The sequence below is a fragment of the Lissotriton vulgaris genome, chromosome 1_1 (assembly GCF_964263255.1).
Source record: "Lissotriton vulgaris chromosome 1_1, aLisVul1.2, whole genome shotgun sequence".
Lineage (NCBI taxonomy): Eukaryota > Metazoa > Chordata > Amphibia > Caudata > Salamandridae > Lissotriton > Lissotriton vulgaris.
Genome location: NC_141685.1, coordinates 27,531,611 through 27,548,599, shown reverse-complemented (window position 1 = coordinate 27,548,599; position 16,989 = coordinate 27,531,611). Strand labels below are relative to the sequence as shown.

Below are 16,989 nucleotides of genomic sequence, written 5' to 3'. Positions count from 1 at the left end.
TCGATACTTTTGTGGCTGTTGGGCGCTTGGTATGTATGGATTGTAAACAGGTTCTTCAATCCTTCAGACAAATGTTCTATCTGACACACAGTCAGACCAACTGGTGCACCCATGAGGTGGACACTGGTGATAGTCTGCCTATAAAGAGTAAAATCTACAGGCAACCTGACCACGTCAGGGACTGTATCAAACAAGAAGTACAGAAAATGTTGGAATTGGGAGTCATTGAACCCTCAGAGAGCCCTTGGGCTAGTCCTGTAGTTCTAGTGCCTAAACCTCACACCCAAGATGGTAAGAGAGAGATGAGGTTTTGTGTATACTACAGGGGTCTCAATGCTGTCACTAAGACAGATGCCCATCCAATACCAAGAGCAGATGAACTCATAGATAAATTGGCTTCTGCCAAATTCTTGAGTACATTTGACCTGACAGCTGGTTATTGGCAAATCAGGTTAGCTGAGGATGCCAAGGCCAAAACAGCATTTTCAACCCCAGGAGGTCATTACCAGTTTGTGGTGATGCCCTTTGGTTTGAAGAATGCACCTGCCACTTTTCAAAGGTTGGTGAACCAAGTTCTCTCTGGGCTGGATGACTTCTGTGCAGCATATCTAGATGATATTGCTGTCTTTAGCTCCACCTGGGAGGATCACCTGATCCACCTGAGGAATGTTTTAGAGGCCCTGCAAAAGGCAGGCCTCACTATCAAGGCTACCAAGTGCCAGATAGGGCAGAGTCAAGTTGTATACTTGGGCCACCTTGTAGGTGGAGGCCAAGTTCAACCTTTGGAGAGCAAGATACAGGCCATAAAGGACTGGGCTCCTCCAACCACCGCTGCCACCAATGTGAGAAGTTGGCCTGATATATAGTGATCACTATTCTAGTGATCACTTGTATCATTCCAAACAACCCTTATTGATGATTGGTTGTAAGTCAACCTTATAGACCAGCTTTCCTAGTAGCATGGACAAGAGCAGTCTTTAGGCTAAACTCTAGAGGGCGTGTTAAGCCAGCTGTTTTACCATCACATATACCCCTTGAACACCAAGTGAAAGGACACCACACAAGTTGATATAAAAATAAAGTATATTTATTAATAACAAGTCTACCCTGAACTCTTTATGAGTCAGGGAGCTAAGCACAATACAAAACTCTTAAGAAAATACTACAAGTTGCACAGTTAACACAAATGCCCGAGGGGCACGAAAAACCATATACTCTAAAAGTGGAATGCGAAATACTAGCAGGTAAGTAACACGATCCAGAGGCTTCAGGACCGCTAGGACTACCTTACTGAACCCTGTCGACTCTTTGGTTAGTTCTGCACCAGGCCACTCAGTCTGCAAAGGCAGTGTGTGGGTGTCAGGGTGCAGGGCCCCTAAGGGTGGCACAAGAAGTGCTGCAGCCCTTAGGGGTCTTCTCTGGTCACAATGCCTAGGGTACCATCTACCAGGGGCTGACATGTGACCAGAGATGCCAATTGTGTTTCAGCTTCAATACAGTTTTAGGAAAGGAACACAGGCCCTGGGCACCTGATTGGCAGGAGCCCAGGGCACACTCTGTCAAAGCACAATAGCAATTCAGCAAAAAGTGGGGGCATACCAATACAAGAAAGATGGCACTTTCTCACAATAAGCAACTCCATACTGATGAAAAACCTCATGAGTGTTCTGAATGCCAGAAAAGCTGCAGAGAAAAACGCTATCTCACCATGAGAAACTCCACACTGGAGAAAATCCTTATGCCATAAAAGCTTGAATCCGAAAGACAATGTTTTCGTTCATGAGAGATCCCACTCTGGGGAAAAACCTTATGAGTGCTCAAAATGCAAGCAAAGTTTGGGTTACAAATCACTTCTCACTTGTCATGAGCAAACTCACACGGGGGGAAAAAAAGCCTTATGTGTGTTCTGAATGTCAGATAAGGTTTAGTCTTGAATACAATGTCACTTCATATGAGAGAATTCACACTGGACTAAAGCCTAATACAGGAGGGGAAATCCAGAAACAAACAGAACAGGTACATTTCATGACAATATTGAAATGGGAAATAGCAGGAACAAATATTTACACCAAATAACAAACATATTACAGACTAAACTTCAGCAATATAAGAAATACTGAGGTTCATGTTCTAATAATCCATTTGGTAAAAAGATGTTGCTTGTAGAATCAGCACACTACTGTGTCTGTAATGGCTTTTAAATAAAGGCACCCCATTTTACTTTCAGATTCACAAACGTCCCCTTGGGTTACTACCTCCTGTTACTGTTTTTCAGCCCACATATGGTTTCAAAGCTTAATACATACCTTAAGAATGTATTAAATATTCAGAAGGAAAACTATTAACATTCCCCTTCTAAATTCTGAATTGTTAAATGGGCTTAGTACATTTCATTTCATTTCAATCTTTATTCGGTTTAAAAAACCTTGTAAGGTACAATACATTAAAATCATAACACATCATATTATAATACATAGTAAATAGCAGCAGTGGGTAAAAATATCATCACATCTCATTTGTACAAAATACGCAAAACACCATCTACATTGGGGTTGGCTAGATCCTGGTTGGTCCCTCTTCTATAGAGAACACTGAATAAATATACATAATAGTAAAATAATAAAATAGACGTCTGTTTTTGTTAAAAAAAAGGTATACACCATAGCAGAAAAGCAGGCAGCACTATATAACTAATAAATGAGTCAATAACATGGTAAAGTAGCCCTTTACATTTAGGTTTTTGGATTTTTCTTTCTCCTGATCAAGGCTACACATAGGAGAAAGCGACTTAGGCTAAACACAATCGGTTGTGCAGTATCTCCTTTGAATATTCTGAGTCCAACCTTAATTTGTCTTAGGCCTAACCTATTACAGATTGGCTTAAGCCAGTTGTTCCTTGCTTTAAGGTATGCTGGACATATGAATAGAACATGAGACTCATCCTCTTTCATCCCCATCTCACAGAACTCACATATATCAGAGCCAGCGGCCCCGGTCAACCCCTTATTACAGTTCCAGCTAGTTATTCTTTCTTTTAATAGCAAGATGCTATACCGGAACTTTAAGTATAGGCTTTTAGCCAATGGAGGGTGAATTTCATCCATGAGGGGCTCTAGTTGCATATTCATTTTAATTTCAAAAAATTTCGAAGTTAGAGTCCCTGTTCTGGGATTTGAAAGCACTGAATCTCTAATATAGTCCCAGTACCTTTGCTTCAAGATCTTTTTTGAGCTGTTTGTGAGAGAATCAGGGTCAAACCAAAAGTCACTTAACCCTAGTTTTTCAAACCATTTTTTGACGTACTCTAGCCATGGCAAGTGCGTGGTATTCTTTATAGCCAATATCTCTTGCAATGCTTCTCTATAATCAGCCAGCTCTTCAGTGGACCATAAACGGACCCAATAGAGTAGCGGACGAAGAGAAGCATAATCATCAGTACGCCTAAAATTAAGGTCCCATAGTACGGGTGTCAGTGGTGTTGACCCAGGTATCCCTAGAAGTTGCCTAATGAAGGAATTTTCCCTCACTCGGAAAGTATCCTTTAAAGCGTAGGCCCAAAGGTCCGCACCATAAAGTGAAGATGATTGCACTTTATATTTAAATAATTCGATAGCTGGTGAGACTGCTTTGAAATGGCTGTTCTTGTGCTTCTTTAAGATCGGGCCCTGGTTTTGAGTTAGCCTTAGTTTTGAATTCTCCAATTGTGTTTTCCATGTAACATCACTGTCTAAAATAATGCCCAGGTATTTAAAATTTGGAACTTCTTCAATAGGTTCATTGTTTATCTTAAAAACCTTATTAAAACCTTTATGGGGGTTGATTGTCATAACTTTTGTTTTTGAGGAGTTAATTTCTAATTCCTTGTCATGGCAATACAAACTAAATGTATTTAAAACATTTTGGAACCCCCTAGGTGTCTGAGAAATTAAGATTGTGTCGTCTGCGAATAGTAATGCCGGAACGGCTTGCCCGCTCAATTTGGGAGAGTCATGCTCGCAGCCCAAAAGAGTATCGGGGATGTCATTGACGTATAAAGAGAATAAGGTAGGTGCCATTACGCACCCTTGCCTTACCCCTTTTGCTATTTTTATTTTCTCAGTGACTTCTCCATTCGGTCCCCATCTGACTCGTGCGTAATTATTCTCGTGGAGTCTGATTAAAATTTGAAGGATATTTCCAGGGACACCCATTCTGTTTAATGTCTTCCATAGGGCTGCCATGGGAACCATATCAAAAGCTGCCTTCAAATCAACAAAGGCCACGTATATATGGGAACTCCTTATAATGGTATATTTCCAGACTAAACATAAAAATCTAAAAACCTGGTCTACAGTGCTTATCTTGCATCTAAAACCTGCCTGATATTTTGTGTAAATAGAGTGTTCTTGAATCCAAGAGGTGAGCCGACCAAGAACCTGTCGTGCAAAAATTTTTTGCAACACATCAATTAGGCTGATAGGCTGGTAGTGCGAGGGATTTGACCTATCACCCTTCTTGAACAGAGTTACAATCTCTGCCCCCTTCCAGGTTTCCGGAATAGGAGCTCCTTGAGCAATTTCATTGGATAGTAAATTAATATAAGGAGCCCAGATGTAGTTTTCATGTTTCCAAAGATCACCTGGTATTCTGTCAGGGCCTGGTGCTTTCCCTGGCTTGACTGCCTTGATTGCTGAAATGGTTTCTGTTAGAGAAAAAACGAGGGGTGCATCATGCGCTGCCAAAGGGGCCTGCAAACTATCCAAACCTCCACTCTCACCTGAACTTGTACAAGAATATAACAAAGTAAAGTGCTCGACCCATATTTTTTCCTCTAAAAATTTATCTTTGCATTCTGTCACCCCCCTGGTGCCTCTAGCAATGAGGCTCCAGAAGGAGGTCTGATCTTTGCACTTGCATGCGTCCAGCAAATCGGACCAAACCCTTTCGTCCCACTCTTTCTTGGCCTTTAGTAAGATTCTTTTGTACTGGGCTCTCTTAGTTCTCACAATATCCGTCGAACCCCCCCTGACCGCTGTAATTCGGTCTGTCTTGGCTTTCCGGCAACCCTGGTTATACCAGGTGATCCCAGTTTGTTTACTCTTTTGGGCGTTATGTGATCTTTTTACCGCCCTGGTCAGGATCCCGCCAAGTTGGTTAATTAAATGTTCATGGGATTCTATCAGACTAGGATTTTGGATGACAGTACTGTTACCTAAGAGAAAAGACATATGCCTCACAAATACATTATAGATTTGACTAATGATTTTAGAGTTGTCTAATACCACTGGCCATTTCAGGGATGTACGGTTGTTTGCCACTAGGGGATCCTGTGGCAAGGACATTGTGCTATTAGCACTTTTGTCAAGGGTTTTAAAAATCTGAGTTTGGACGGATAAGATCAGGGGATAATGGTCGCTTTCCATGTGATCATCCACCATTAGATCGATGGTCATAGGCCACAAGTTCAGGGAAACTAGTAGATAATCTAGGTGGCTGGAGTGTGCCCCTCTGGTAAACGTTGGTTTACTGAGGCAGTCTGATGGCAACCGCCCATTACATGCGCGTAGGCCGGATTCTAATGTCAAATTCAATAATTGTAGGGCGCTCACTGAGCAAGGTGCTTTGTAGTTCGTATCTACTAAGGGAATATTGTTGGCGCTGTCCTCGTCCTTATAGATGTCTTCTAGACCTATTATGGGTTCAAAACCTCTGTTGAAATCACCACCTATAATCATTTGTGCATTTTGATCAAATCCCGCCACAAGAATACTCAGGTGGGTTACAACTGTTGATTCTTGACATGATCGATGTGGTCTACTATAGATATTGATCACATAAATGCTACAACCCTTAGTGTTTTTTAGCTCAAGTAATAAGATGTCGGGATTATTTGTATAAATTTGCTTTCACCCAAATTGTTAGTCCGCCAGAGGGTCTCCCCCCATTTGTATTTACTGCGGGTATGAAAAAAGATCTATAGTCAACCTTGAAGTAGCTTTCAAGCCCCCAGGTCTCCTGGAACATGATTAGATCCCCACTAGCCAGATAGTCATGCCAAGACGGATCTGAAAGATTTTTTTTCAGACCCGCAATGTTCCAGCAGATAATTTTTGTATTTCCTAAAACACCTGGTGTTTCTACTACCTGACATGGTGCGGTTACCCTAGTTGTATCTAAATGCAGTTGTTGTGCCATTGTGTCAACATAATGTAATGGCTGTTGCGAGATTTTAATAGGTGCAATCTGCTTTGGTTCGACTTCAAGATGCAACCTAGGATATGTGTAATTTGTACTACATGGCGTTGTCAAGGCCCTTCCCTCAAGTCAGTCGCAGTCAGCTAAGCCAGCTAAGGCTTCAAACCTATTTGAGGTGCTAACTCCCCAGTTGTAGGATGGGGCCCCAAAGCCCCAAAGATTTATAGGGGCATTCCATCTAGGTGCAGGGGTAATGGGAAAGGGTGGGTTCTGGTGAGATCCCAGCCATCCTCCATTAAAGTCAACATTGCCTATAGGTGCTGGGGTATTAGGATACAATACATTCTGCTGCATGCCTGGCCATCCTCCATTATATTTAACATTTCCTATAGGCCCACAGTTATTGGTTAATATGCCAGGCCCTCGTCTGCCCATTTGGTTCCAGTTTTGCCCTGAGGTAGTCTTGTGAAAAGTATTGTGTTGGTTTAGTAGCCATGGACCTGCCCTGTTTTGGGGAGCGTAATTTGTGTCAAAAGCTGATAGTCCCCCTCCCCAACCATTATCTCTCGTTGACCAAGCTGGCTTCCGGGGTTTTTGATTGTTGGCCTTTTGTGATTCATTATAGAAAAATTCTAATGTGAGAGGGATTATAGAACTACTTCTTTTTTGTGGTGGAAGGATATTTAATAAAATATCAGGAAGAGCAGCTGGGGTTGAAAAGTTTAATATCACACAGTCGCCCTTCCATTTTTTTTGCTTATTTCCTATCCAACCAACCCTCCTTGCCGTTTTAATTTCATCAGCCAGCCGCTGTTCGCCCCCCTGTGCTATCCGCATATTATTTGAGAGCCAGTATAATGCCTAGCTTTTGAGTGATGAGGCTGACTCAGTTTGGTCCGGTGATAAGGTTGGTGTGTTGGCTAGCACTAGCACCAGCGGTGCGGCTTCAACTACAAATTGTGTTTGGTTTTCTTCAAAACTAGAGGGCACTGTAGCATGTGGTGGATCAGTTAATCGGACAGTTGGGGCTTCTATTGGCAAGTTGTTAGTAATAAGGCCTGAAGTTTGTGGGCATTCTGAAGGAATTACTCCTAGAGGGGTAGCATCTGATGTTACCCTGGGTTCATTATCTTCCTTTGGGGAATCACAGCCTTTTTTTACATTACTTACGGCATTGCCTATTGCATCTGCTAAGACATTTTGTGTGTTTCCAAGTTTCTTTATCTCTGCAGAAAGTTTATCAATCTTACTGATGAGTGGCTTAATAATTGTCTGAATTTTTATTTCTAACAGCTCCGCTATTTTAGACATTAAGTCCTCGTCCAATATGTCCCTCGGATTGTTTTCCTCGTTATTCTGGCAGGTACTTTTTAACTTTGGTGGTGATGTGACCTTATTTTTTCCTGAACGTGCCCCCCCACGCTTGCTTTGCAATCTGCGACAGGCTCTAACTGCCCTTGAGGTCTGTTTAGCCGGTGGATCGTCCTCCACGTCTTCTTTTCCATCATTTCCTTCAACCTCAATGACAACCTGTGCATCTGAGTCATTGTCCACATGTTGTTCAATGTCCCCCACATTCACTGTGCTGACATCGATGTTGACAGTTACTGGGGAAACTGGTGCATGGGGATCGTTGTTAGAGTCTAATAACAGAGACTCATTAATTTGCGAGGAGGTGGGTGGGCTCATGGGAGGAAGAATAGGTAATTGGGACAGACCTAATGATTGTCTGCGTTCGCTGTTTATTTTACTGACCACTTGAACAAGGTAGTTTTCCATGGTGTTCTTTGGTGTTTCGGATGCCATGTGATGATTTCTTTTACGCATAATTATGCAAAGGTGTGTGATAGTCTTACACCCACAACTCGATAAAATAACAAAGTAAAATTCCCAAGGTGAAAACAAAAGTCTTACTTCAAAACTTGTGCAGATGTCCAGCTGACTCCTTTCCAGATTCGTCGGTGTGTTTGTCTGTTATTGGCGTTTCCACGTGCGCCCCCTCCTTATCCCGGGCTCCTGGGCGATTCGATAGAAGCTATGCAGCCTGCTTACCGACCCCCGTCTGGATAACTAGGGCTCAGGAGGCGGTCAACCAGCGTCAGAAACACCACTCACAATAGGCTGTAATGAAAAGTGAATCCCTGGGGCACAAGAAGTAATATTAGAGGGGTGGCCTAGCCTGGCCTACTCGTGCCGTAGAGGGCCCGCCCTTTGCCCGGGCTTCGCCCCGGGCGTCCCGCTCGCGTCCCGCGACGTGGGGGTTCTGCTGCCTTTATCCTTCTCGTTGGCGCTCTCTGGCGCGTCTGCCGTCACTCAGGACGCGCCGCCGCGAGGCCTGCCGGGAGTTGTAGTCCTCCCGGAGCGGCGGCACGGAGTCCGGTACCTTTGCGACTCTTGGCGGTGGCGGCAAGTGCTGGTAGGTGTCTTGTCCCCTGCGAGACTCTTGGCGGTGGCGGCGCTTTCGTCTGGCTCTCCCCCGCTCTGCCGGGGTTCTGCTGCCTTTATCCTTCTCGTTGGCGCTCTCTGGCGTGTCTGCCGTCACTCAGGACGCGCCGCCGCGAGGCCTGCCGGGAGTTGTAGTCCTCCCGGAGCGGCGGCGCGGAGTCCGGTACCTTTGCGACTCTTGGCGGTGGCGGCAAGTGCTGGTAGGTGTCTTGTCCCCTGCGAGACTCTTGGCGGTAGCGGTGCTTTCGTCTGGCTCTCCCCCGCTCTGCCGGGGTTCTGCTGCCTTTATCCTTCTCGTTGGCGCTCTCTGGCGCGTCTGCCGTCACTCAGGACGCGCCGCCGCGAGGCCTGCCGGGAGTTGTAGTCCTCCCGGAGCGGCGGCGCGGAGTCCGGTACCTTTGCGACTCTTGGCGGTGGCGGCAAGTGCTGGTAGGTGTCTTGTCCCCTGCGAGACTCTTGGCGGTGGCGGCGCTTTCGTCTGGCTCTCCCCCGCTCTGCCGGGGTTCTGCTGCCTTTATCCTTCTCGTTGGCGCTCTCTGGCGCGTCTGCCGTCACTCAGGACGCGCCGCCGCGAGGCCTGCCGGGAGTTGTAGTCCTCCCGGAGCGGCGGCGCGGAGTCCGGTACCTTTGCGACTCTTGGCGGTGGCGGCAAGTGCTGGTAGGTGTCTTGTCCCCTGCGAGACTCTTGGCGGTGGCGGCGCTTTCGTCTGGCTCTCCCCCGCTCTGCCGGGGTTCTGCTGCCTTTATCCTTCTCGTTGGCGCTCTCTGGCGCGTCTGCCGTCACTCAGGACGCGCCGCCGCGAGGCCTGCCGGGAGTTGTAGTCCTCCCGGAGCGGCGGCGCGGAGTCCGGTACCTTTGCGACTCTTGGCGGTGGCGGCAAGTGCTGGTAGGTGTCTTGTCCCCTGCGAGACTCTTGGCGGTGGCGGCGCTTTCGTCTGGCTCTCCCCCGCTCTGCCGGGGTTCTGCTGCCTTTATCCTTCTCGTTGGCGCTCTCTGGCGCATCTGCCGTCACTCAGGACGCGCCGCCGCGAGGCCTGCCGGGAGTTGTAGTCCTCCCGGAGCGGCGGCGCGGAGTCCGGTACCTTTGCGACTCTTGGCGGTGGCGGCAAGTGCTGGTAGGTGTCTTGTCCCCTGCGAGACTCTTGGCGGTGGCGGCGCTTTCGTCTGGCTCTCCCCCGCTCTGCCGGGGTTCTGCTGCCTTTATCCTTCTCGTTGGCGCTCTCTGGCGCGTCTGCCGTCACTCAGGACGTGCCGCCGCGAGGCCTGCCGGGAGTTGTAGTCCTCCCGGAGCGGCGGCGCGGAGTCCGGTACCTTTGCGACTCTTGGCGGTGGCGGCAAGTGCTGGTAGGTGTCTTGTCCCCTGCGAGACTCTTGGCGGTGGCGGCGCTTTCGTCTGGCTCTCCCCTTAGTACATTTAAAAAAGGGATTTAGCATTTGCAAACTTTGTGAATTACCGAACCAGTGGATTTTTTAAACAATAAAACCCTTAGTGCATGAGGCTTTTTTTCTCAATTCCCTCCAAATTAAGTTTACTCATAATGTTAGTTGAATGATAACCGGTGCACGTACCTATTTAGTGTTGCTTCAGATCGAATGAAAACCATCACACATAGCTCTTACACAATGCTTAAAGACAGAATTTCTGACATCCAGCTTTAATGTTTTGTTAACTATATTTGCAAATGGTGTCACTTAAACAGGAAAGCAGCTAAAGCAGTCTCTGGACATAAAATAGGATGTAATCATAATCTTTAGATACATTTTCTGAGTTTCAGGAACAATGTGTGTCTTCTGGGTTTACTCTAAACCACTATAATAAACATATTCAATCCTTTTAGATTTGATCTGATTGTACTGGTGTCTATTGCAGACAATAATCTAGATTTAGAGCAAGGATCAATTCCACCCATGGCTTTTGAAATCTATTTATCAATGATCTTGATTAGTGTTATTGCAACTAAAACTGTAATAGAACTGATCTGAGAGATGGACCTTCAAGTATTATGCTCAGTCAATTTATTAAACATACTATGTAGTTAAAATCTGAATAGATTAGATCCACAAGCATTGCCAGACTACTGTATTTTACATCAATAGATTATTTATCAGCACATTTTCTCTAAGTACAATTCAGTCATCTTCTATTTTTCGCGAAGCTCATGCTGGGTCTGTTTGAACTCTTTTAAAATATGACATTTAAATGTCCAAAAGTTCAGGAATTCTAGTTTCAAGCCTGGTTACATCAAACAATGCCCTTCTGTTCCTACATTTTATTGTGCACCATGAATCGGAAATGGCATGTTTTTTTTCGGAGGTAAAATTCTAATATTTATTGTTGTTGCCATCCGAAAAATTATCACTAATTAGGAAGATAACAAGTGGTCCTGTGATGCTTGCTGGAATTGGAAGTGTTTAATCAAAAGGTGGATTAAAATAAAGTTTAGGTGACAATTTTACAAAAGTGTATGGATGTTGTATATATTTTAAATTGTTGATCTCTAAAATGGCCTGAATCAATTAATTGAATTGAAATTGAAGTTTATCATTTGAATCCTATTGTTGGAAAAGATGTGATTTTGAACCCCATGAGGTGGTTCCTTTCCAGAAAGCATTCAAGTTGTAATCATGAGTCAAATAATACTGAGGAGGTTAAAATATTCAAATTGAATTCTAATTACCTATGAAATGTTCATTGTTCAATGTATTTCTTAGTATTTTAATGTGAGGACTTTATTGCTTAAGGAAAATATTTAGTATTTGTTTTTCTATATGTAGGAAGCATTACATTAATGAAGCCACTGTATCCTACCTTCTTTCTTTCCTTTCCTGTTTTTTATGAACGTTTCTAATATTGAACTTTAAAGATTGCCCAAAATTAAGGATTGTGCTCTACATAACTTTGCTGTGTTACAGTATGTTGATTGTTATGGACTACTTTTGTCTCTTATGTGTATGACAACTGATGTTTTGTTTTGCTTTAATTATCAGCTCATGTTTATTAGGTCTTATTATTCAATAAAATGTTTCAAACACAACAAATGGTAGTTGAAATGTATTTACAACTGCAGCATTTTTATTGTATGGGCACTTTCAAAGGGGCCAAAAATATGGTCTGCAGGTTGACGGAGGACCACATTGGCATCAGCAGGGAGAGGTTTGGGCAGGTGATTGGGGGTATATGTAAGGTTGGAGTGGTGGGAACAAAGCATGTACATTGTGTGGACTGTGACTCCTGGAGGTATTGTGATGGATATCATGCTACCCTGTAATGAATCCCCTAGTGATTATTATCAACAAACTATATTCGGTTTTATAAACGAAAACCATAAAAGTCATACATAAAATGATAAAACATCTTCCAAGTTACAGATTGACAAATATAATATGTCCAAGTTAATCAGAACCCAAGATAAAAATTCATGAATTACAGTACAGAACTTAATCGCAGCTTGACCTGAGTCTAACAGCGACCCGTAAAAAGTTAAGCGTATGCAAAACAGTGTCATTAGGGAGGGGTTGTAAAAGATGAGAGCTGGTCTCACCCGCCTAAAACCCACTTTTCTTGAGAATGGGGATAATAAATAACTTTCTAGGGACCACATAAAAAGTACAAAACATTATAAAGTGCATCATGTCCTTAGGAGACTCACCGTTGCAGCCACAGGGCATGAGGCACAGGCCTCTGTGGGAGCCACGAGGGTGTGCCAAGAGGTAATGGAAGAGGTTGAGCTGAAACTGGGTCAATACAAAACGATCATGGATGCTTTTAAGCCCTAGAAGATAAGGTTCGGTGGTTGGTACAGTTTTTAACACAATGTACTTACGCTTCTAGGCTTACACAGCTCATTTCCCTCTCTATCACAGCGGCTCATTCTTAAAAAACACTCTTTGACCAGAGAAAGGCCCCTCTTACATCTGCGCTTAGGGTTAACAAATAGTTCCTACCTACCATGGAGAGGCTAACTCTTATATACTGGAGCCATCGGATGCTTGAGACATGGTCAAGTGAAAGGCAGTCCCGTAGGACGTCTTTACTAAGTGTATTTTCTTGCCTAGCCCAAATATTAAGCCACAATTCCAGGGGACGGAGAGCCAGTAAATCTGAGAGGAAAGACATCCCCAACTCCGCACGACATAAAACAGGGTGCTTTGTGGGACAGAAAGGGTCGTTGCAGGAAAGAGTTTTCAGCACTTTGCGTAGCCCCTACCCCAATGTAGCCCAAAATCTCACTCCCATAACTAACCTTTGAGATGTATTTGGCTTCATATATCTTCAAAAGAGCCCCTATTGGCTTCCCTTCCACTCTGCTGGCAAAGTTAAAAACAGCTGCTAAAAGCTTTTACTAGATCCCCTAAAGGAGGACTGGCAGGCTACGCTTGCCTACCTGGGTACAATCAGCATTTGTGGTCAAAGGGCCTTCTCTAAGGAATTAATATATAGAATAAAAAGAAAGGGTGCTAAAATGCACCCCTCTCTTGATATCAAGCTGACTGGAGACTTTCAGATCCTTCGAATAGCGGACAACCGCGGTTGAATCACGGTGAAGATCCCTCAGAAATAAAATGTTACTGTCTATGCCAATGGAGGACCCAGTGGAATGCTGAGGACAGCTCCATGAAGCCTAGGTATATGGTATAAGGTAGATGGTGCTGAAACGAGCTACAGCGTATTTGTTCAGAACCATGTACAGGTTTAAACACTGTTCCATAGTTAAACGAACTGGGCAAAAGCCGTTTTGGATATTGGATAAAAAATTGTTTTCATCAACCCATGATACAAGTGTGTCAAGTAACATGCGGCCCACCACCTTCACCACAGAGTCCAGGAGAGGAATGAGCCTATAACAATAGTTACTGTACCGATCTCCCTTTTCAAATAACAGGACTATAATCGATAAAGCCCAAGAATCTGGGTGACCAACCTGGACTGCAGCATTGATAACAGCTGTGAGGACAGGCACCCAGGTTTCTACGTGGGCGATGTAGAGATCTGGTGGGATCCCATCTGGCGCGGGGGCCTTCTTTTTAGACAGACCTTGCGTGGTAAAAAAAAGTTCAGACTTAGCTTCCACCTTTTCCTGCCCCTCAATTGGAGGGGTATCCGACTGGAAGATACCCTCAAAATGATGTACCCAATCGTCCTCCGTGATTTGGGCATCCAGTAAATTAGCATTATTGCCAAATATAAATGGGCTGTTAATAATGCCTCAGAACTTTGAGCTATTACGCAGTGTACTAGCCTCCACTAAATCGATCCAGGCCTCCTCCTTCAGGACCGACTATGCTCTTCGTAGGCTTTTTGACCGCCACCCGGTCTCGGGGCTTAACACCCAAGGCCTTTCCCAGGTTCCTGGGAGCACGCCGAGTCAAACCATCGAGGACCTGGTTGCGAACGGGCCCTGTAGTAACTTATGACAGTAGACATGGATCCAAATGCACCCATGATGTCCGGAGCACTTGTCTCATCATCGAGACAGGTGGCAAACTCGCTATGACACCGAGTTAAAAGGGACTCATGGAGTAGCTCTGGGACAATACAACCCCACTTTACGCTCCTTCCCGCTTCCACCTCTTTAAGGGGGACATCAGCCCCCCGCCCACCTTGGTATGTCCGAGTGTTCGGGTCCAGCCTGTTGAGATACAAATGGGGTTGTGGTCACTGCATTCACTCGCCTGCACAGAAAAATCGGTAACCAGAGAGTAAAAGGGGGTAGATACAAAGGTAAAATCAATAAAGGTCTCACACCCTCTTCCAATAAAGGTGGGAGTAATGTCTGTTTTCCCCGGAGGCAGCTTATTCATTACAGATGTTAGATCAAATTCAAGCAAGATGGAGTTAAGCTCAATACCCTGGGGAGTATGTTCCATGTGTAAGCCTGCTTGTCGTGCACAGCCCATAGCTTCCCCTCCTCCTTGCCTGATGTCCCCACACATATGAGTGTTAAAATCCCCTGTTAAAAAATGTAGTGATAACTCTGACCTTTCAAGATGCTATCCTGAAGTACAGACCCCAGCAGAGTTATATAGCCCTCATCCGGGTGTGTAACTCCAGCGTTGCAAAAGTTTACCAGAGTAGCTTGCTCTTTCCACTGGGCTTCAACATCATATGTAAATTGGGAGGGACATACAGTGAGGTATTGTAAGAAACTGGCTCTGTACACTGCACCAAAGTGAGGTACAGTGTGTATAGAGTCCAAGGGTCTCCAGAGGTAGGCAGAGGTTAAAGTTAGATAGAACCTTACTCTCTAAAGTGGTAGCTTGGTCGAGCAGTAAGGCAGTATAAGAGGACAGTGTTAAGCATTTGATGTACACACTCAGTCAGCAAATGAATTCACACACTCAAGAACTGAACTCTAGGCCAATTGTTTTTGTATGAAAAAATATACTGTTGTTTTATTTCTAGAACCAAGCAAGCCTGGCACAGGTAAGCATAAAAATACTTTGCAGTAATAATTTACTTGTATGAACACAGTTCAAGTATGCAGTAAAAATTGTACTTTGTTTGATTTACAGGGGAGCAGTACTATGCAACACTTAGCAAATACAGTACATTGATATGCAGTGGATGCATTCATCCACTGCAGCGGTCGCGCAGTGGATGACCACTAACTGCTTGCAACTCGGTTGTATGACGATCCATCGCTCACACTGATATCGCAGGCGTTTACATCGCAGCACTAACATCGCAATGGACATCACAGAGGCAATTTTTTCATCGCACGTTGTTGCGACGCAAATGCGGCCATGTCATTGGGTAACGTGTCACATCGCCCACACTGATATCGCAGGCGTTTACATCGCGGCACTAACATCGCAACGGACATCACAGCAGGCGCAGACTCTCTCAAACTGAGTCCCGCCAAGCCAAGGCCCACGGAAACACCAAGCGCGCAAAGGATGCTAACTCTGAGAGTGGCCCGCTCTCTCTCGGCGCAGACACGTTCATGAATGCGCCGAGAATAATGGAAAAGAAAAACTGATTCCAAGCCGGAGCTTCCTCCCTTCCCCGGCAGGAGCACCGGTCCCTCGGAGCTCCCTTCCCCGGCAGGAGCACCCGTCTCTCGGAGCTCCCTTCCTCGGCAGGAGCACCGGTCTCCTAGTGACGACCATTCCAAGCCACCGTGCGCACCCGGCACAGTCTGGACACCGGGCCCTCGGAACTCCCACCCTCGGCACAGCTCCCACCTCCCTCCCTCTGCAAGAGCACCGGTCCTTTGGAGCTCCCTCCTCCCTCCCTCTGCAGGAGCACCGGTCCCTCTAGTGACGCGCATCCCAAGCCTCCGCGCGCACCCGGCTCCTTGACATGTAATGGATTTGGGATGAAAAAAGCAACGGCAGCTAAAGTATGGGCTTTCTTTTGGTCACGTTGCCAAATATACTCTTGTTAGGATAAATAAGAAAGTGTTCGAAAATGAAAAAGCATTACACGGTCACAATATGCCCACTAAATGAAATAGCTTTTGCCGATATGAGAATTACACTGTTATCTGCTGTAAAAGTATAACAAACCATCCTCTCTGGTATCCATCTACCTTAAGTAATGGAAAGGGTCTAACTAAACTGGGACCCAAATTATCATTTTATGGACCTCCCCTTATCCTTCTTCTCAAAATAGACTTCAAATGTAGGAACATGATATACACTTTTATGTTACAAAAATGTTGTCAAACTCCTTCCATGACACATTGATGTTCCCCACCATTTGTGAGGAGTGGATGTTTTTATTTAAGAACGGATTAAAGCAATCCAAAAGAAGTATTAACCAGAACATCCTCTACAGCGGCAATGTGTGCATTCAATGATTCTTCCCACTTCCAGCTTGCTTTTCGGGACTCTGCATATGCAGTTTGTTCCAAAGTTAGTATCACGAGTTTGGATGCAGCGCAGGCAACATACGTTTTCGTAACCCTGTTTCTTCCATTTCAGGTTTTTATCGGCATATCCTTATCGAATGCAATACTCGTAGATTTCTCTCATTTTCTGGTCCCACTCATCCTAAGTCGGCTCGATGAGCTCCCACCCAACTGGTGGCGCCTTCCTGCTTCGCTTTACCTTGGGCATGTTCCTTTTTTAAGTAAGTTGGATCAACGAAGCCAATTGTGAGAACAGAAACGGATGTTGCTTATTTTACCTTTTTAATAATTAATTGGACACCGCTCGTGCTTGTGTGTTATCATTGTATAATAAAGCCTCGTGCTTGTGTTACACCGCATATCCTCGTGCTTGTGTTTTCAATAATTAATTTGACACCGCTCGAGCTTGTGTTACACCGCATTTTTGTTCCATCTATGCATCCATGTATACATACACCCATCCATCAGCACTCACCCATGCATCCATCCATCCGCCAGCACCCACCCATGCATCCA

General features: G+C 45.0%; 1 pseudogene; it reads right to left on the bottom strand.

Moving 5' to 3' along the window:
- Positions 1-16,378: 16,378 nt before the first annotated feature.
- On the bottom strand, positions 16,379-16,681 carry LOC147737031 (protein BUD31 homolog pseudogene; annotated as a pseudogene).
- Positions 16,682-16,989: the final 308 nt, after the last annotated feature.